The sequence below is a fragment of the Lichenostomus cassidix genome, chromosome 5, assembly GCF_008360975.1.
Source record: "Lichenostomus cassidix isolate B80296 chromosome 5, HeHo_3.0, whole genome shotgun sequence".
Taxonomy (NCBI): Eukaryota; Metazoa; Chordata; class Aves; order Passeriformes; family Meliphagidae; genus Lichenostomus; species Lichenostomus cassidix.
Window position 1 is genome coordinate 60,668,278 of NC_139486.1, and position 21,300 is coordinate 60,689,577.

A 21,300-nucleotide genomic window follows, 5' to 3' on the forward strand; every position below is an offset into this window, starting at 1 on the left:
TTCTCCTTCTAAATCACTTTTATTTTAATTGTTCTCATGTAAGTGCAATTGTCATGTGGTGATACACTCCAATTAAGTGACAGATGCTTCACAAACAATGCTATTCTTACAAACTACTGATTGGGCAAGTGCTTTCCAAAAACCAGTATTGTTTTTGTTGTTAAGTATCCCAAAGATACCAAGGATTTCCTTTGGTAATTTGATGTTTATTGATTGTGAGTATTACTCCGTTTTTCCTGCCCTGTGATTGCACCTGCCACAGTACTCTTGAACTTCAGATTCATTTGGGGTCAGAGGTTTGGAAGGTTGAGTCCAGTAACACTTTTGGAAAATGTTCTGTACACTGAAGCAGGTACTGCCCTGGGTGTTCACAAGATTACATGTGAACCAGGACTTGCAGCTTTCATTTCTCTAACTCTTGGGTGCTCAAAGGTTGGGAAATCATGCAGAGATGAGAGGCTGTGGCAGGTGAGCAGCAGTTCTTAGGCAGGAAGCCCTGGGCTGGCTGAGATGGGGGATAGATGGCAGTGCAAAGTGGGATGAGAAACCCCATTTCTTTCATTTGATCTGCTTCCTTTCTCACATCTCCGTGTGTGGGGCCAGGGGGAGGGGAAGGAGGGCGAGGAGGGGAGGACGAGGCTGGGAGTTTCCTTCATGCTTCAGCAGTGGTGCTGAATGTGAGGGGAACAATAGTTGGTCTGATTCCAGGCATTCCCTTGGGCAGGGGCTGTTCGGGGAGTGAGTGCAGACCTGTAATTCTCACAGGTACCATTGCCAGTGGCTGGAATACCTGTGGGGCACTCAAGAACAGACAGAAAAGTGGTTTGCAGTTAGAGCTCTGTCATAAATTTCATCCTCTGGGTTTTCGGAGGAGTAGATTTTTCTACCTCTGAACCATTTTCAAAATAAGGCTAAATGCTCAGCTGTCAAGATGACACTTTTTCCTCTCAAATGTCCTCCTTCATTTCTTCTGAAGTACTGGGAGCTCACGTTGCTTTCATGCACTCAAAAAACCCCAAACCCTGAGCATTGTCACAGGAAGAGACAGGTTCCACCGGAAAGGAAATACATGTAATCAGCTTGCTGGGTTTTTTTTTTTTTTTTGCACCACAAACCGCCTGAGCACCACATTGCCTCCTCTCCTCTCCTCTCCTCTCCTCTCCTCTCCTCTCCTCTCCTCTCCTCTCCTCTCCTCTCCTCTCCTCTCCTCTCTTCTCCCTCTCCTGAATTGCAGATAAATGCTTCAGAAAAATGCAGGAGCAAGCATCTGCTCAGCACTGGAAGCAAGAGCAACCCATGGTTCTGTGCCACAAATAATCCCTGCCCACCTCTGCCTGGACAGCAGGCAGGGTTTTTGATGAGTTCTTCTATTTCCCCATGCTTTTATTTCTCAGAAAAACGAGCTGGATTCCGAGGCATGGGCTGTGATTCGCGTGGGGAAAGATCACGCAAAACCCTGTTATGTTTTGTAACATCTCAAAATAGTTTGAAGTCATTGCAATTTGCACCTTGCCTTTTCTGCTGAGGGAAACTTTTACTGTGAAAATGGTTTTGCAAGGGCTATATGTGATTTTCGCTGGTTCACACTTGAACACAACAGTCAAACCTGATTTGGACTGCCCAGGCAGCCTCTCAGCAGCAGAATGAGCTCAGGTAGCTAATAATGAGCTGTGTCTTGAGATTCCACCAGTGTCTTCCTTCTGATAAGAGCAATATAAAACTAGTCTTCTCGTGGAGCCAACTACCTTTGGCTTCAGCTGGCATTACCAAAAATGAAAGCAAAAATCTAGCTGAACTTTATTTGAACTCTTAGAGGTTTCATTTGGGTCAAGTTCAAGGGCAAGTCAGACAAACATTATTTAGGGCTTGATTGTTTGTTCCAGACATGGACCAGAAGCAGGGGGTGGAAAAGAGCTGCCCCTGTTAGCAGGTGGCTGGCGAGGAGAGACATTTCCTTTCAGAGGTCCTGCCCTTGCAGAGGCTGATTTACACCTCTTGCATCCCTTCATGGTCTCCTCCTGTCTTGGTCCAACTCTGCTGACCACCTCAGCCCCTCTGAGGAAGCAGCTTCTGGGATGTTTGGAGGAACAGTTCCTCTGCCATCTGAGCTATGAAGCCTAACATTTTGTGCTAGGCTGATCTAGGAAGCCCAAAGGTAAAAAATAAAGTGATTTCTGTTCTTCCCTACCAATCTCTATCTATTGCATGACTCTGAATGGGAATGAGTAATACTGCCCTTGATTTTTATTGGTTTTTTTTTCTTTTTCTTTAAAGAGGGCCTTTTCCTTTCTTTCTTTCCCCCTCTTCTCCCTACTTGTTATTACTAATGTGTGTTTGAGGAGGAAAAAGATGCGGGAGAAGGGATGTGGGTAGAAGTGTGTGTGATGCAAAAAGCCAACTCCAAGATAGCAATCTCTCTGGGAGGAAAACTTTAAAACAACACCTGCAGAATGCTGCCTTTGTTTCTCTTGGGGCTTTCTGTATTATTTGAGATGAATGTTCTGGCTGGGTTGGGGCAGGATAGCCTGTGTCTGTGTGCACACACAGGGTGAGATCAGGGGAACACATTACGTAGCAGCACACAGACCTTGCCCAGCCATGGTGCCTACTTGAGTGAGGCAGTGGATTCTTCAGCTCCTACATCACTCCCAGCTTAGTCAGACTTACCCTGCAGACAGCAGACTGCTCATTGTGCTGCTGTTGTTTTGGTTTCGAGGCTCTGGGGCCTGGCTCTCAGCTGGCTTGGACTGAAAAGGGACAAACAACAAGCCCAGATAACTCCAAGGATGCGGGAAACAAAGGACATAGATGTGTTTTTAAGGATATGGAGGTTGGGGGAGGAATTGCTGATATGGCAGTGAACTCTTGGGATATATTTAGAACCTTGGAGTAAAGCTCCAGTTCACTGAAGTTGATAAAAATATTGCTGTTGAATTCACTGGAAACAATTTTTCTGTCCTCTGTCAGAGGAAAGTATTAGTTGAAAATATACATCAACAGTGCTTTCCCATCTGTGTCCCCAGGGAATAATGACACTGTACTTCCATAATGCCCACGCACAGGCATACATCTTTCTAAAGATGCTGTCGTGAACCCTGAAAAGCCTGTCTTTTTATTTCTTTTCTCAGCTTCCAGGTCAAGTCCTGGGTCAGGTCATAGGTGTTACCACTGGGGAGGAGGAAGGAAACGTGCTCTACTCACTCCAATCCAAGCAAGTTTTTGTGTAGGAGTGGAGTGTTTTGGGGTTGGGTTTTCTTTTGGTTTCTTTTGTTGGGTTGGTGGTTTTTTGCAAGGGGTGATGTTTTCTGTTCTATTTTAAAAACAAAGCAAAATGCATGCAAGTCACACACACAGCCACCTTCAGCTTCACCAAAGCTCTCTGCAGCAGAGGAAAGGCAATGCTATTACAAATGAACAAGTGGCATTTTGGGGTTTCTTTTAAAAGTACCTGAGTTCTTTGGATCTGCCTGAATCAGACCCTAGGGATGAGTGTGTTTCATAACGAATATCAAAATAGTTTTAGTGTCAGTCACATGGATGTGGCACTCTACTCTAGCCTTGTGTCCTGTGGTGTCTTCTTGGGAAATATTAACTGAACTGACTTTGTAATTTTTCCGTGGCTGCTCTCTCTGCAGGATGTGCCCTGTGCCAGATGGTTGACTTGAATGAATTCTCTTTACATAGTTAAAAATCACTTTCTTTTATTATTCATGACTTGTTTCTTCCATCTCTCGTGTTTCTCAGTTTTCTCTCTGGTTCATAAACGGGTAGTCATGCCAGATTGAGATGGGGCTGTTATTTCATCTTATATTAGGAAGCCATGTTGGGGCAAAAAAAGTGTGTCAGAAGGAGGACAGAGGGCATTTCCTCAGATTCCAGCTATTTTAACTCCCAGTGCTTATGTTATAAGAAGATGTAGAGAGCTGCTTTTCATAAAGTTGCCATACTGTCACTTTGAGGCTGGCTGTAAGTTTTTTGTCTGCAATAAGTGAATAGGAAATTGAAAATAAACTATGTGGGAATTTAAAGCACCTGAAAGTGTTTCAGTTAAACCGTTGAGCTGTGTAGAAGTGCTCCCAGCATATATGAAAATCATAATGAGTCAGTGTCCTTCAAGATGCAGCACCCACATTGCCTAGAAAGATCACAACACTGGCCTGATGAAAAGATTGTGCACTCAGTTGCACATGCAGTACAAGTAGGTGTTAAAAATCAGGCTCTGAAGTATTTGTTAAAAGCAGATCTAACCCCATTGATATCAAATGCCCTGATTTTCTTTGGACAGGGATCTATTGCTTTAAGTTTATATTCAATATAAACATAATATGCAATAATAAATCTTAGGAGCACATGCTCAGATTATTTGATTTATAATTTCATTGAGTGTAACGCTATTCCATTTCATTCCATTCCTGTATTTCTCGTTCCTCTGTAACAACCTTGTAAAAGTGACAGGGAGGCTCAGATCTTTGCCCAGCAAACAATATATATTAATTGCTACATGAAAGTGGTGCACAACTCTCTTAAATGTTCCCTAGCAGACTCCTATTGCATTCCACAATGTGCCTGCACTTGAACCACCTCCATTCATATCAGAGTCTTTTTATCCCAGCACACATTGAGCAAGCTGCTCTGAAGCTTAATTCTCCTGACCCTTCAGTGCAGTCGGATATTGTCACCTAATCCCCTTTTTTTCCTTCTGTCCCATGTGTGGTTTTGACTTCTTTCTCTTCTCAATTCCTTTTTCCTCTTCCCTTTTTCTTTCTTTCTTATTCTATAAGCCTCTCTCCAGGCTGCACATTCCAGAATTCATCCTTGCATTAGGGCTGCAATACAATGCTCTCCCAGTGTTAAAGGATTAGACGTTAAGGAGACTGTGGCAACTCCAGCCTTGCTCTGTGCACAGGGGGAACATAAGGGGATGGAGGAGCCCTGGCTAAAGGGGAAGGAGGCTGAGAAACAAGGGGGGAAAATGGCATCTCAGCACAACCAGAGTGGGTGACAAAGAGGTTTGTGTGGCTAAAAGTTGCGCTTTCTGCTCGGCGCAACATTCTGGGTTGTTTCTGGGAGATGGTAAAGCAGCTGGAAAGCTAAGTGCTGCACATTCCATGGGCATTGGCACAATAAATGCAATTTTGATTTTAGCATCCATCTCTGAGAAATGGCCAGTTTGGGGTTTGTCACGTGGTGGCACGCCATTCCAATATGTGTGGTGACACTGTGGTCTGAAGTGTTAGTCAATAGTGCACAGATTTTTTTTTTCATACATAATTGTGCCTCTGACTCCCAGAATTCCAAAGTTCATGCTACTCCCAGAGGAGGAGTCTGGGGTCTTAACTTCCAAATATTTCCTGCAGACTGGTTTTCATTTGTTTTCATCTTCCTGAAGAGAATGGCCTTTGTTAAATGTCTCTTCTACTTTCACTATTGGATTGGAAACAAATTATTGAATTGGAATAAAAGTATAAGACTTTTGAGTATCCACAGGTTCCTAACAGTGTAGAAAATGCTATTTTGGTGAAATTAAGGTTAATTTCTTTCTTCATCGACACTTCACCCCCTCAAAAGCAAATCTATAAAAGCAAATTTGAGGATATAATCGTGCTTCATTTAAATCAATCAGTGGTCTCCAGAAGCTATTCAGGAATTAAATTATTGAAATGGGGTCATTTCTGAAGCATGCAGACCTATTAGCAGAGCTGTAATTGTCCATTAGAATCTGTAGCACGACTCACAAAACCCCATAGAGGGGTTCTTGTTTTCCACCAAGGTTGTTTTGGTATTTGCTGATGGGGTGGGAAAACGAGTGTGAAGAAGCAAAGTTTTGCATTTTGCATGGAGCTCGTGGTCATCCTAATCTATTACGGAAGTGAGGACTGCAGTCGTGGGCCAGCTGCCGAAAAAAGTTTTGTCACCCAGACTCCTGAGTCTCACCCTTGTGCCTGACAGTTTCATTGTTCCCGAGGAACGTAAGTGTCATGGGAGGTCATGGTTGCATTATTATTATTCAGCTACATTTGAATAAATGTACTTGGCTCTGTAAAGAATGCTACAGGCCTACTTACCCTGCTGTACCCCACAGGCATGTGGTGAGGCTTAAAGATTGTAAAGTGCTTTGAGTTCCTCGGAAAAATAGGCACTACATGAATGCAACAGATTCCCGTTTGTTCATATAGCATCTGGTCCCACATCAGCGAGGTTATGATATGCGGGATCAGCGCCGGAGTGCTGTACATGTGTTGGGTTATTCACAAACACCAGTGGATATACAGCCCCAACCCCAAGGTCCCTGCAGCCTAAAGAGCTGACCTGGCAGCCTCCCAAACACACCTTCTGCAAGGCACTGAGGGGGATTTTTAGCACCAGCCCATTGAGGGTGAGAGCTGAGACTCGGAGCAGACAAGAGAAAAGGGCGCAGGCTGAGCGCTGGGAAGATGAGCAAAATCCGTGCTGTAGGAGGAAAGGTTCAGATCTTGAAATTAAGGGTTGTTTTGAGTGCAGCAGTGATGTTTTGCATGCTTTATGTTTTCTTGTGGAAATACATTATGAGATTTGGATGAAAACTGGAGCAGCAGCAGCAGCGACACAGCATCGTTTTAATAATGAACAAATACTCGATCGAGTGAATAATTTTGTTGGCTAGATTCTCACCCTGTATTGCCTGTCAAAAAGGTTTTGTGGTTTCTGGTGTTTTCTTCAAGCTGCAGATTTTTGAAATAAATATATTAATTTTTTTTTTTTTTTTTACAGAAAGGAAGTAAACTTCAGAACAAGACAGACATTGATGCCATTTGCACATGGAGATTCTCCTGTCAGCAGGATGCAGTTTGCTGCCTACCTGCATTGAGGCCAGCCCATGATATTCTCCATCTCACTGACTCTGCAGTGGCTTTCAGTCTTTCATCTCCAAAGTGTCCCATGAACTGGAAAATGGAAAGTGGGTAAAATCTGGAATAAGTACTAAAATAGTACTCCACGCAACGGGAGTCAAGGCTTCTGTTTTGCACATCAAGTTTGTGTTCTTCATGGTCAATAAAAGAGATTGTATATTGATAGTGTTCACAAAAGCTGCAAGAGCACAGACACTGTGCAACAGCCCAAAAGAAAACACTTAGAGTGACACTATAATTTTCCCCACCTGTTCCCCAAACTGTCAAAAGGAAGCACGTCTCTTATTTCAGTCTGAATAAGATGTAGTTTGTTTGTGGTTTGGGAGATGATGGCTTGTTTCTCTGTCAGTTGAAACAGCTGGCTGGCTGTGAACCAGAGCTGAGGCTGAGACATCCATGTACCTGTTTTGGTTTTCACTCTCAGGCAGAGAAATCTTTGCTTGCTGCAGCTGGATATTGAGCAGTCTAGCAGGGCAGGACATTAGTTTGAATCTATGATAATAAACCTTTGAAAGGGCAGATGGGGAAGAAAGGATGCAGCTGATGGAAATTCAGAGATAAGGAATAGAGGAATGAACAGGTTGGTGTTTTTTTAAGAAACATGTAGTTATTCAGATATTCCTCACACATGCTGCTCCAAATTATTGTTGAAGAATTCAATAAATATTGGGGGTAGTGCAGAAAGTGGAATCGCCTCAAGCTTTCCATTTTCCAAGGCTAAAACAAAGCCATCTTTGGGATCAGTCATGCCACAAAAAGAGCTACCTGACTGACTTTGACAAAGTGGCTTTTTTGTACATTTGAAAAACCAAAATTGCATGGCCTTGTGAAAACAAAAGTGGAAGGTGAATGACTGGACAATGAAGGCTACATTCTCTTTTAGTTTAAATCTTCTACATACAGCTTTCCTATTTTCCCAGTTTTTCCAAGCTGTTAAAATTTTAGGAAAAAAAATTCAAGCTAGAAAAAGAAGAACGTGTGTGTAGCCTTCACTTTGCTCAGCTCCTAACCATTCTTGAAAGATCCATTCCCACAAAATATTAAAAAAAAATTGACAAGCACCTAGCCACCATTCTAGTTATGACATATCCTTTTTGTGCTATCTTCCCAAAACAAAAAAGGAAAAAGGAAAAGAAGAGCAGCTAGATGGAGAACCACTCCCAGATGATAATAAACTGACTCAAAAATTTGAGAACAAGCTGGATCAACCCTCTGACAGATGGGAGTCTTTACTGTTTTACTCTTAAGAGACACTGGTAAATCATTTGGCATTATTAAAGATACCAACCACAAAAAGGATCCGTAAAAATCCACATTTCCAACTTTTCATCATATGGAATTCTGTAGTCGTTAGTGGTCCATGAGTCACTGCTGATATTTAACTGTTATATATTCATTTGGATAGGTGCATGGCAGCAACCTCCAAGAATTAAATAATTGCCACCCATGTGAAAAAAAAATGGTGGTTTCCAGTGCTGACACATGTAATTGAAACATCTTTTTGACTTCAAGCAGATCTTTTAAGCTGTAATCATAGATACAAAGCACAGTAGAAGTATCAGATCTGTCTCACCACTACATTAGCCTGGCTTTATTCAAGTGCAACCCAGTTGAAAAAAGCTGGATTTGCACCAGCAAAAAATGGAGTGTTTTGCCCACCAGGACAGCTCTGCATTGCCTCGTGCCCTGCTTAGTCATTTGCACCACACCAGGGGGATGCACAGAATTCTGGGTCTGATTTGGATTGTGGGATTTCAGTAGATGTTTGTGGTGGTTTAAAAGACTCCTCGGTGTGGTCGGCAGCAGACAGCCCATCCCAAAATCTCAGTCAGATGCTGGAGCTGCTGGAGTGCAATTTGTTGTCTAAAAGTGGTATTTACTGATGGTGAGGGACTAGGATTTCTTGGAGAAGTTTAGGGTACTTTCCAACATGTCTCTCCTGGAATTCAGGATTGAGACAGGTCTAAGGCAGCTGTGGAAATAAACATTAGCAAGGCATTAAAAAACACAGTATTATCATTTCTTGCTTTGTGACTTTTGGAAGCAGGAGTTAACAGGCAAGAGACATCATTTTATACAATAATTCTGGTCCAAGTTCTGGTAAGTAACATTTTACATGCTTTTGGCAAGCAGAGGAGGATAGGTTCCCACAAAACCTTGTGCCTTCCAGCTTCTTTGCATGTGTGTGCCATCTGTACCTTCCACCCACAGTGCTCCCAACTAAATGGGCAGAATGGCATTTCAGTGGCTTCCTACAAATGCCCAAAGTTCCCAAGTAAATTCTGGAACCTCAAAAGCAAAAAAAAAAAAAAAAAGAAAACAAAACAAACAAATAAAAAAAAGACAGCTGAAAAACAAATGAGATGTCTAGAAAGTCGGGAGTTGATTCAACATTTCCTATTTATGCACACAAAAATGACAACTTAATACATTTTTTCCCTAAAGAGGCAAGGGTTTAGCGTGCAGCATCCCCCTAACCACTCAGCACTCTCCAAGCATAAACTCAGCAAAGCTTATATAAACTAACTGCAGAACCTCACAGCTGCTGCAGAATTTTGTGGGACAAACTCGTTTGGTTCAAGCAGAACAAAAAATATGAAGGTCAAAACAGGGCCTCAGTCTGACCCTTCCTTTTTCCAGATAATGTATGGAGCCTTTCTATCTGCCTGGTGTGCTCTGAATCTTCAGAATAAAAATTCACCACATTCCTACCAAGTTAAGTAGTTTATAAACAGAGAAACACACCATTTTATCACTGAAGTGAAAATGCACGGGGAAATAACTGTTTTGAGTTACTTCTAAGCTGTGAGATTCCTGGCTGGCTCTTTTAGTCTGAGCTGGAGTTGTCAGCAGGTTGTCTTATTGTTCCTTTTGCTATTTAACTTGGGAGACTCCATCTAAAATGCAGCGCTGGTGTGTGTGCATGAGCTAGACAAATAAATATCAATCATCTCCCAGATGGTGATAATTTGCCCCATGGGAATGGAGTGTGGGCTTGCTCTGACACTTCTGCCTGTGTGTGCATCCATTGCATTTCTGAGCTCTCCAAAATCCAGCAGCACCCTCTGCTCACCTCAAATGGTGCACTCAGTCACACTTCTGCTGGTGCATTTTCTGAATAGAAAAGACCCCTTTATATCCTGGGGTCTCCCTCCTCAGAGCCAGGTCTGTCAGGGTTTGGAGCTTGCTGGTTTATTTGATTCTACTTTTAGGCAGCTTTTGCACATCCAATTTTGAGTGTGCAATCCAGAACCCTGAATTAGGCATCCCTGCTCCTCGTAAAATGAGCCAGGAATTGAGCTGCTCAGGCCTGATGGCAGTGAGATCCCTGAGCAGAGAGACTCCTTTGCTGGTCAGTAGGAAATTACTTCACCTCTGCAGCTCCTTCTCCCAGCCTGAAGTGCTTGCCTGGGAGCTGCAGCGAGGTATTTCCCTGAAACCTTTCCGGGAATAAGGTACTTATGTCATTTTCTTGGAAACTACCGTGGAGATCATTCCTTTCTTTTAAAGTATAGCCAAGAAAGTCCTGCCAAAGCCTTTCACAGTGTGTTCACAACCCCAGAGCATGAATAGCCCCTTCCCTGTTCTCTTGGCTGGCTTTCAGGCCCATATGGCCAAAGTGCCCTGAGGATCCCCTAACCACTAAACCATTCTTGGAGCAGTTTTCACCCTTTCTGCTGAAGCCATTCTGCTCTGTAGGAAAGCCTGATGAATTTGCTGGGCTAGATAAGCCAAGAGGAGATGCACTGATGATGAAAGTGAGTCCTGGGCTGTCGGCTGTCAAAAGGACACAGGTTCTAACTGCTGCATTGCTGCACTGGGGACTGTTCCCACCGTTTAGAATAGATAGTTGTGGGGTGGGAATTCACTGAATAATTGGCCACTTTTCTCTTAGACAGGATCCTAATCCTGGACAGGAGACTCTGTCTTCGTGGTTTGGCCTCATGAAATAGTCTCAATAGGAAAATCAGAAGCTCATCTCTTTCTTTCTGACACACAAATCTTGGTAGATGGTCCTCATGGCAAGAAAAGCCATGAAAGAAATCATCTTTTACCTGCTTTTGTGACATTCTGCCCTTGTGCTGGGCAAGTTTGAGCCCTGAGATCTGTCTTTACACATAAAAGGTAATTCTTCCGCTTCTTCTCCTCTAACTTACTGATGAAATTCCAATATTTCCAAAAAAAGAGATTATTTCTCATTATAGCTCATAAATATGAAGCGGAGATTAAACACAAAAGGTGTGAGACAAGTGGAGAAGCTGTGAAATTTTTCCCTTCATTGCTGTTTTTTTGAGAATACAAGGCTGGGAGCAAGAAGTGCCTCAGCTGATTATTGTTTGTGTGGGACTCCTAGAAAATTCATGGATGCATCCATTGCCTGGATGTTTCTATAACTTGAAGATTAATGTCTTAAGATGCCTTTTTGCCATAAGGAGGAAATTTTTCTCTGTTATTGATAAAATTCAGGCTTTCGTATTTTTCACAGTTTTTTTGAGAGATTATGAAATTTATTTCCCATTATCTAGATCATTCAGCCATCCTGTATTTCTGCAGGCAGATGAAAAGGGAAGATTAATCAGTGAATATAAAGATACTCAGTAACCAGACCTTGAGTTTTATAGCAGTGTTCGTAGGTCTGCTACCAGCTACCAGATTTCTTTTTCTATTGTATTTTCTCATTTAGAGGAAACAAAATAGTGTGTTAGTTAATGATTATGTTAAGAGAAAACAAAATCTGATGTATTATAAATATTAGAATTCATATACAGTTTATATTAATTTTAATATATTAAATATATATTTACAATAATTTTCTATATTAATATACAATGTTATTAATTTTCATTGGTGGGTCCATCCTTCAATACACACAAATGACACAGCTCAAGAGGGAAGCTGTCCTTATTTCTGTCAGCTCAGGACCTGGTTCATCACACATTATCAAGTAATGTATGACTTGGGTTATAATTATAATTTTAAATTAATAGACACAACAGCATTTTATTTTTTTCAGCTTGCCATGTTACTTGAGTGCAAAATATGAACAGAGCACTTGCAGAGAAAATAAGAGAGATGGCAGGAAACTGCACTCAGAAATAGACTGCAGGTAATAAAAAGCTGAAGTAGAAAATAAATTTGCTTTGAAGTTTGTGCTCAAACACCTCCTGGAATATTCCGTTATTCCTGGAATAAGGAAAATTATATCTAACTAACATAGATAATAACTGAAAGCACTAAAAATTTGTTATTGTTATCATCATCATTATTTGGGCAACACTGATGATTTTTAGTTGCTTTGGTTTTGCATTTCTTTTGCTCTATTAGGTGAAAGGCAGAATAGATCCCTTAGGACAGATTGTATTTACTCTGCTATTTTAGAGCAACTAAAGCATTCGGAATCCAGTGGAAACTGGCAAAGTGAGCACAGGAGGAAACTGCTGAAAGCATAATAAACTGGTAGATGAAGCTGGTAATTGAGTTTCCTGTAAAATGATGGATGTTTTCACTAGCAAAGCACTTGTAGCCACCATGCAAGGACTTCTGACCCTCAAGGTAGGATGTTAGACCTCTCCAGGTGTTGAATCTGATTGCTGGGAGGGCTGGGTCAGACAGAAACATGAGTGGGGCTCGTGTCACAGCCATTTCTGCTCTTTGCCTTCCCTGCTTTCCATTTTACAGGTCACTGGTTTGCACCTCTGCCTATGATAGAGTCATACAGATGTGACATTTTAATGGGTCAAAGGGACCACAGTTAACCCCTGCTCTGGAGTTTTTCAGTACAAATGACCTTCCTTTAATTCTGTTAGCATTTATTGGACAGACAAGGTGGCTGGGTTTGTTTTGTTCTCCTTCTAATGTACATTAAAAATTAAGTAAAACCATTGACAAAACACACTGTAAAGAGATTTGGTCATGGGGGAATCCCCTAAAATGCTCTCAGGCCAGTTCTGACTCCCCATGGATGGATTTTTAAAGAAGCTCTCATCCCATTCTTAATGCTTTTAACATGTACTTTATTGTCACCATGTGGCACAGTTTTTAACCACAGTGGTGCACTGCACATCCCATCTGCAGAATTACTGCTCATCTACAGCCAGGATGAAATCCCGTTTGTCTGACACGACCTATTTCCTGTTAAATAGGTTAAATGGCATGAATTCTCCTTCCTCTCTTTACTTCCCTCTTAGTTGACTCCTGCAGCAAGTGAATCATCCTTTCACCCAGGACTGAGGTCAGCCTCACTGACCTGGTGCTGCCTGTGTCATCCTGCCTGCCCTTTTTAAACATAGTGCCCTTGTGCTTCATGGGAATCTTCCTGCTCTTCCAGGAGACATTAAAAATGTGCCAGAGATTTTCTTCAGACAGGTCTTTAAGACGGTTTGGGACCAAAGCTATGGCCTGCCAGGTTTAAAGTACTTATCAGTAATTGATGTTCTTTACCCTCCTCTCCAGTTGCTATCAGATTGCGAAGTACTTTGTCATCCTCAAGTGAAAAAAGTGCTTTATCCTTTTTTATTCTGGCATTTGCTAAGTATTTACCTCCTCTCCATCACTAACCATGTTATCTTCTTTGAAAAAATTTAGCCATTGGAAGCTTTCTCAGATTCTTAAATACTTCAGAAACGTTTTTCATGTTAGTCACATTTCTCTCAGGTATAGAAATGTCTCTGATGCTTTTAGCTTCCCTTTTTCTCTGCTCTTCTTTTTTAAAATATACGTGTTGGTTGATAACTAATCTCCTTTTCCTCTATTTCATTCACTCTGAAGCTACATTATAGATGTGCAAAAAGAAACTATATATATACATATATATATATATATTTGAGTAAGGTCTCCTTGCTCCATTTGAGTGCTGCCTTGAAACACTGAAAGTCTTCACATTTTGCTGAAGGAATGCAAAAATTGGAAAGCTTTTGATCCACAGCAGTTGCTGTGGGCCATTGGGGAATGGAGAATAAGTCTCCCACGCTGAATGTGAGTGGAAGACATGAAGGTCATGAGAAGGGAAGGTCAATGCTGCAGCTTGCCTATAAGAGAACCACAATTGCTCCAGCTTGGTGATTTTGGAGTAAGTTACTTAGGTTTTGCTTGGAGAGTGAGGTAGCTACTGTTTCATGGATCTGCTTCATTAAGTTTAGACTATATTTGCCTCTGTTTGCTTTCCTACTTGTGCTTGGAGTGTGTCTATCTGTGCTCTGTTCCACAGAGCCCGGAGTTTATTTGCCTAAGTTTGCTTTCCACTGCCTTTGGACTGTGTTTGCACAGAGCTCTGTTGAATTCAGCCTGGAGTTATGGGCCCAGGTTTGTTCCACGGCATTTGGGCTGGGCTTGTTTCGCTTTCCAGAGCCTGGGGATGTGGCTGTGTGGGGTTTACCACTGCCCCAGAGTGTCTCTGTCTGTCCCCTGCCTGCCCTGAGTGTTGTCCTTAGCTACCTTGGCTCTCACTCACCTGCCCTATCCCATGCCTTGATTCTGGACTCTCCCTGTTGCCTGACATGAAGTATTAGAAGTATTACATTATTTGCCCCAGATCTGATGCAGGCAAACCACATTTCTGTGAGGCCAGAAGGGGAATGCCACCAAACTGCTGGCTGAGCACAGATGTCCTCAGCTGGCCCTATTTTAGACTAGAAAGGGAATCCCTAGAATAGAAAGGGAATCCCTAAAATAGAAAGGGAATCCCTAGAATAGAAAGGGGGAAAAAGCCCCATGTCCTGTAATGCTTACTGCTTGAGAATGATGGTAACTAGAAATGCAAGTCCTCCTCTTCTTTCCAGTTGGTTTTTGTTTGGTTGGGATTTTTTCCTAAATCTCTTTCTGCAACTTAACTGGTGTGTTCTCCAGTCATCCCCTTTCCCCATCTTCTGGAGAGGAGTGTTTGACACAAACACAAGTGTCCTTTGAGAGTGCTGTCTAGAACACCTTTGGGTAATTAAAGACAATTTCTTACCTCCTCAAAGAGCTGCTGTTTGCTTTTCACCCAGCATGAGTTGATCCCTTGCAGCACACAGAACTCTGCTACAATAATTTCAAGCATTTTGTTGGTTTATTAGTTGTAACCTTAAATTATTTTCTCGATGTATGAGGGAAAATGTTCATGTAAAGGGATCATTTCTAGTGTGTTATCTGCCCTCTGCCAAAACTGAACACAACACCATTTAAAAAGGGAAAGTTTGGGTACCAAATTGACTGCAGATACTTGTGGGGCAAAGTAGCAGCATCACCCTTCAGCCTCCCTCCTTTTGGTCTTCCACGACAGAACAATGAATTTCTCAAATACCAGATTGAATTCACATTCCATCTTGAAAAGGAATGTTCTCCACCTCCTGTGATGTGGAGAGCATCAGCCTCTGCCTGTGCATTTAATCTCTTGCAGTGGTCACAACTGTTGAACTGGTGCTAAACACCTGAGCTGTTCCTCCTACCCCCTCATCAATGGACTATGTACACAAATTTGAAGGGATTGCACAAAATTAAACATGCAAACCCCATTTTTTCCTTCTCACTGCAGCTATTTATCTGGCAACAACAGAACTGGAATTACCCCAAGAGAATAATTTAGATTAAGGAGAGGGTCAGGTTGAATAAAGTGAATGATGATGTAGTCAGAGTTAACCAGCCTTTGGGGCAATACTTTTGTAATCACTGAGATTAAAGACAAACAAGCCTCTAGATACAGAGAATGTGCCATCTCTGTGGATGTTTAAAAAATATTGGTCCTACCTAATGGCCAGGGGATGGATTAGTCAAAGCCTGCCTCAACACGCCTCTTTTTGGGTCTATAATTACAGAAAGTTATGCGTGATCAGTTTTATTTGAAGTAGATAATCACACTGGGAAGGCAAACTACAGTGTTGTGACTTCAATATTAGGGTTTAGTTGATTTTGACAGCTGATGTTTTTAATCTTTGGGAATAAAAATAATTTTTAAAAAATTGTCGTAAATTAAAAGGGTTGTAATACATAGGTTATCTTTTTGGGAAGATTTCAATATATATTAAAATGCTTAAATTCCAAGTAGGGGTTGAAGATCTGCAGCATTCACTGGACTGGTCTTTAGCAAGGTTTGGTGATCAGCTATAGATGGCTTGAGTCTGGAAAAATAAGGAGGACTGTGTTGCACACAGAGGATAAAAAAAAGTCAGATTTTAGATTTTGAACATGTTATGTCAGCTTTTCATGTAACAAGAAGATGATAATTCCAGGGTTGATATTCAGTAGATTTGTTGTAAGATGCAATAAAAGTCCTATAAAAGCAGGTGAAGGAGAGCTTCCTCTTTAGAATGTGAATTGCTCCTAGCTTCAAATGGCAGCTCAGCTAACAAAAATCTGCCATTGCTGTGATATCCCAGCCACTTCCTGCAGGTACCAAAGCAGAATTTTGTCAGCCCTTAAAATTACACAAGGGAAAAATGAACAACTGCAAATGAGACAAGCAGCGAGATTTTATTTTTCAGCATTTATCAGTTATGGAATCCCCTATGCAGTTTTCCAGTGCTGCCATGAGCAGTTACCTGAAATCAAACTGGAAAAAAATTGGATGGATTTGTCACACACAGGTGTTTCTGTCCCTCCTTGCCAGTGTAGGATTGGCACTTGTCCAGGGGAAGGATGAGCAGGGATATTTCCTCCTCTCATGTGTTAGGAGGGAAAGAGAAAGGACTGACCTCACCTTTGGGCTTAGGATCTGCAACTTCTCCTGTCTAGGACTCAGGGATCAGGATGTCATTTCAGAATAACTTTTTCAAGCTTGTGGACAGGTGATACCTTTTTTTTCTGGGTTCTCAGTCCTCATAGCACTGATATTATTCACCAAAAATAAGGCTTTAGGCACTTACTGACTATGTAAGCCCAGTCCTGCCTTCATTGCTGAGGTAACACCCACTGACACCAATTAAGCACATTTTATTTAGTTAAGGACCACTGGAATAGATTCAGTGGGCAGACAATTCTTAGCTTATTTTTTGTAATATTTTGTCTTGGCGTGAAGCTCAAGGTTTTTTCCACGCCTGTGTCCAGCTGTAAAAAAAAAAAAAAAAAAAAAAAATTACAATGAGACTCTCCAAGAAATGACCAGACAACCTAGGAAATGTGGTGAGTCCTATGCCTATGCTCAGGGAAACATGCTATGGTGCTTGAATCCATGCTGGATCCAAAGGGGAGCAGAAAACAGCTGGAGGTTCATATTTCAGGCCTCTAGCTTCTAAATAAAGCCCCTGGGCAGCTGTGGCTGTAAATTAGAGATGTAGGCAGTTCTGAAGCATTCTCAGAGCCGTGGAAGGGGAAATTCTGGCACCACTGGTGCCAACACCATCCTTAGGAGTTTCTGCTGCATCTTTCCTGTGGCTGAGCAGAGAGATTAAGTGAGATACCCTAGAGCATGAAGGAGGTCTGAAAACACAGGCAGACTGTCCAGTCCAATGCCTCAGCCATGATATTTGTTCCTTAGTAGCTATGCTCTGTTTATAATCAGACCTGGGAGTCTTTCCCCAGCCTCAAAACACCAGGAAAGATTTCACTGTGGATGTTTGCTACTTGACTGAAAAAGTCATCTGATTTCTGGTTTTCAAAGAGAGGGCAAGTGCTGCCTAATGGTTTTTGTATTAGGAGGATATTCTCATTTTCCACATGCTGGCTGGATGTGGTTGCTGGTATGAGATGTTTAGAGAGTGCTCTTTGGAATAAAAAAAAGACAAGAAAATCATCAGAGGGGGCTGAACCTGATGGTAAGTTAGACACAGTGCAATGTGTGGCTTTTCCTCAGAGTTTTCTGTGGCAAGAAAACAACAAGTTACATGAGCTCCTGACTTTTTAGAGACTCTTGGCCAGAAGCCTAAGAGCTACAAATTGTTCTGTGGGAAGCTGGAGCTGTGAGATGTGTGCCAGGGCAGCTCCTGCAGACCAGCCAGGCATCCATGGGTGACTTCTGCTCTCTCCCAACAGTCTTGGTGTTTGCAGTCAAATTCATTAATTAGGATTTGCTGCCTCAGTATGCAAAATCCCTTGCTCTGAGCAGAAAGCAGTGACTGAAGATCCAACAGATGAGCTGGGTAAAGGGCACACATCCAGCACAAACTTTAAATGTCACTAACTTACTCTATTCCTGTAGCTGGGTACCCATGGTAGTTTAATCTTACTTTTTCTGGGCAAGATCAAGTAGATATCTTGACTTAATAGATGGAATGGAACAACCTCTACACTTTTGGGGTTTCACAGGAGAAAAAAAAACCTTGAACCACTTATTTTTATTCCTTTTGTTTTGTAATTTATTTTTATTGCCGCCTTTCTTTATACTCTTAGACTTGAATAGCTATTGGTTGGTGAACTATTAGGTGAACTAATGGTCTAATGGGTCAGAGGATCAGAGACCTTCTGAAGGGCTAAGACCACCCACCCTTCTCCTTTCAGGTCTTATAAATTTAAAAAATACATCTTTCTTCAGACTTTGGAAGGTTGTTTTCCCAACTCCCAGAGCTGGGAAGGTTCTCCTTCAGTTGACACAAATTGTATAAAAAATCCATTGAAGAATCCTGAAAAGCCTGAAACATTCAAGAGTTTTTTCTTGTGAAATCTGATGCATGCTGAATATATTACTTTGAGTATGTGAATATAACTAGACAAGAGAAACTGTGAAAATGCCCTTTGCAACTGCTAAGGATATTCAGAGGGCTATGCAAGCTAAACTCAAATCCTAGAGAGTAAAATTCCTGCTGTTTGGAGTGGAACAGATCCAATCTAACTTTGTTGTCTAGATTAATTTCAAATAATGTTAGGAATTTACCTATTTTACCTAATACCACTTTGATCCCTGGAGAGAGGAAGACATGTCTAGAGAGTTAGTTTGTCCTGCCATAGGATTGATGATGGTGCATATAAATAGAGAGATATAGATATAGATAGATATAGATAGATGATATAGATAGATATAGATGATATAGATATAGATGATATATAGATATAGATAGATATAGATATAGATATAGATATAGATAGATATAGATATAGATATAGATATAGATTAGATATATATAGATTAGATATGGATATAGATACAGATATAGATATAGATATAGATAGATATAGATATAGATAGATATGTCTGTATTAAGTTCCCAGAAAACCTCCTTAAGTGTCATCATAAGATACAAACAGGGTTTTTAAAATTCCAGCCTTGGAAATTAAGATAAACTGCTTACTTATGGAGGCAAGACTGGATCTGACACGTCTTGACTCTTCTTTTACTTCACAAGACACTTCACACTGAAAAGTAAACTTAAATCTCTCCAACACAATTCTGTGTTTTATAAATGTTCTAGTTCCTGCAGGGATTCATCTTTTTGTTGGGAGGAAAATGATTTGCTCATCCATGGTGAAGAGAGGAAGAGAAGCAATTGTCTTGAGAAAAGATAGGTGAAAACTAAGAGTTTTCAGAACACAGAATTTTCAGCTTCTATTTTTAAAGGCCTGGACTTGCCCACATATCTTTAAAAGCTCTTTCTTCCCTGAATGGATTAAATATCAAGTCCCAAATACTCAACCTTGAGAGGCCACAGGAATCACAACCACCCAAGATATACAGTTCCTTTGGCAGAGCAGCAGTGTAGCTGCATTTAGCCTTACTCATGTCCGCTTGCTCATACTATAAAACCTATATATATATATATATATTTCATCTGTAAAATATATCTATCTAAAGTTTTAGTGTTCTTGAGACTTTTTCAAACATTAAAGCAGTTAGAGATTGTTGCTCATCAGTACATGAGGAGATACAAAACAGGCACAGATTTTCTGCTGGAAGTTGTAATTTCCAGGAGCAATTTTAGATGCAAGAGAAGCACATGCAAGTGCTAAGATCACACGTGGGGCTAAGATTTACTCCATCGTGAATTTAGACGTTTTTAATCCAAATGGACAGACAAACAGCACCGAGTTGTGGCTTTAAAATCTTCCCTGAGGCATCAGTAGATGACAGCAGCTTTGTTTCTGCAGCAGGCAGAGCTCCTTTCCCCACTCCCACTGGAGGACAGCAGATGAGTTCATTGCCTCCAGAGGAGCACGAGGCTCTCCACTTGCACAGCCAGTTACAAACCCAAACCAGCAACCCAATGAGGGAAACCCATGGCTGACTCCCACTGCTCTCCTCTCTTTCAGCAGGGAAATTTTTCTTCCTACACCTTTGCTATTTTCTTCCTACACCTTGTGTAGGGCAGAGTGCAGAAATAATGAGGGTCTTACCGTCATTTTGGCAGCTAGTTGTGAGTGCAGGGAGGAAAGAGGTTGCTAACAAACTTAGAAACCATTGGAAATTAAGATTTCAGGAATAGATAATTGAAAAAGCAAGATGGGGAGGTTTCTTCCACACCGAATAATAAACATCACCACTTGAAATAAATCACTTGATTATAGTATTATATTGTATTTTATACCTTTTCTAGTCAGACATTATTACTCATAAACTAAATAATATGATCATTTTTTAAGAGCTGAGATCATGCCTAGAAATAAGTCCAAACATGACTAGACATTGTAATTCATTTTTTTCAAGGTTTTTGCTAGCCAAGAGCCAACATCTGTACTGAAGTGGAGAGGATTTTAGAGAGGATGGGTTGTTCCTACAGAAACTGGTGTGTCATTTTCAGAATGCTGCTGAAATCAATGAGGGTATGGACAGTCTCCTTTCTTTCAAAAGACATCACCAGTTCATGCTTTCCAGTGTGAAACGTTAGGATGAAAATATGGGGGATTTAGCTGTATTTTATAAAAGGAAAAACCAGACTGACCTGGTGACTTAAAGCAAGGTAAATTCTTCTTTTTTATTGGACTGGAGGCCTTTGGCACTGCAGACAGCACCTCTCAGGCTTCCTAACCCTGAGCACAGTTGAGGTTTGGGTCATTTGTACAGCACTGAAATGCTTTTGTGGTGCAATACAGTGGTTTCCTTTAAGAAAGGTGTAGACCTCCTGTTTCCCTCTGCCCAGCACAGCTGGGTTTGGAACCAAACTGGACTAGTGTGTGCACAGCCAGGGCACTGGAGCTGCTCCAGCACCAGCTCTGGAGCCATCCGAACTCAGGCCTGCCTTTTCCAATATGGTTTTATAATCACCCTTAATTATGGGCATGAGAAATAACTAATTACCAAAGTGCATGGCTTTCCTCCCCCAAGGAAAACGTGCCATGGCTGTTTGGCTTGTTAGATTTTGCAACCCACACAGCTCCTGCCGGCAGAAAAGGCGCCGAACATGGAAAATATTATTTCCTTCTCCTGAGTGTTTAGTATAACAATATAAGCATTGACCGTTATGTACTTTGGTATTATTTTCCTTTCCTGCTTATAGTCCCTTCTCATGTTTCTCCATCATTTTAGGCCCCTAATAGGGATAGGATGAACCCATTGATGTCGGCACATGGA

At 41.4% G+C, this 21,300-nt stretch overlaps 1 long non-coding RNA gene across 1 annotated transcript; it reads left to right on the forward strand.

The window, feature by feature from the left end:
- The first annotated feature begins 251 nt into the window (after window positions 1-251).
- Window positions 252-8,896, forward strand: LOC146436926 (uncharacterized). Its single transcript, XR_014852784.1, has 2 exons — window positions 252-468; window positions 6,751-8,896. It is a non-coding gene; the product is annotated as an uncharacterized LOC146436926 (long non-coding RNA).
- The last annotated feature ends 12,404 nt before the right edge of the window (window positions 8,897-21,300 follow it).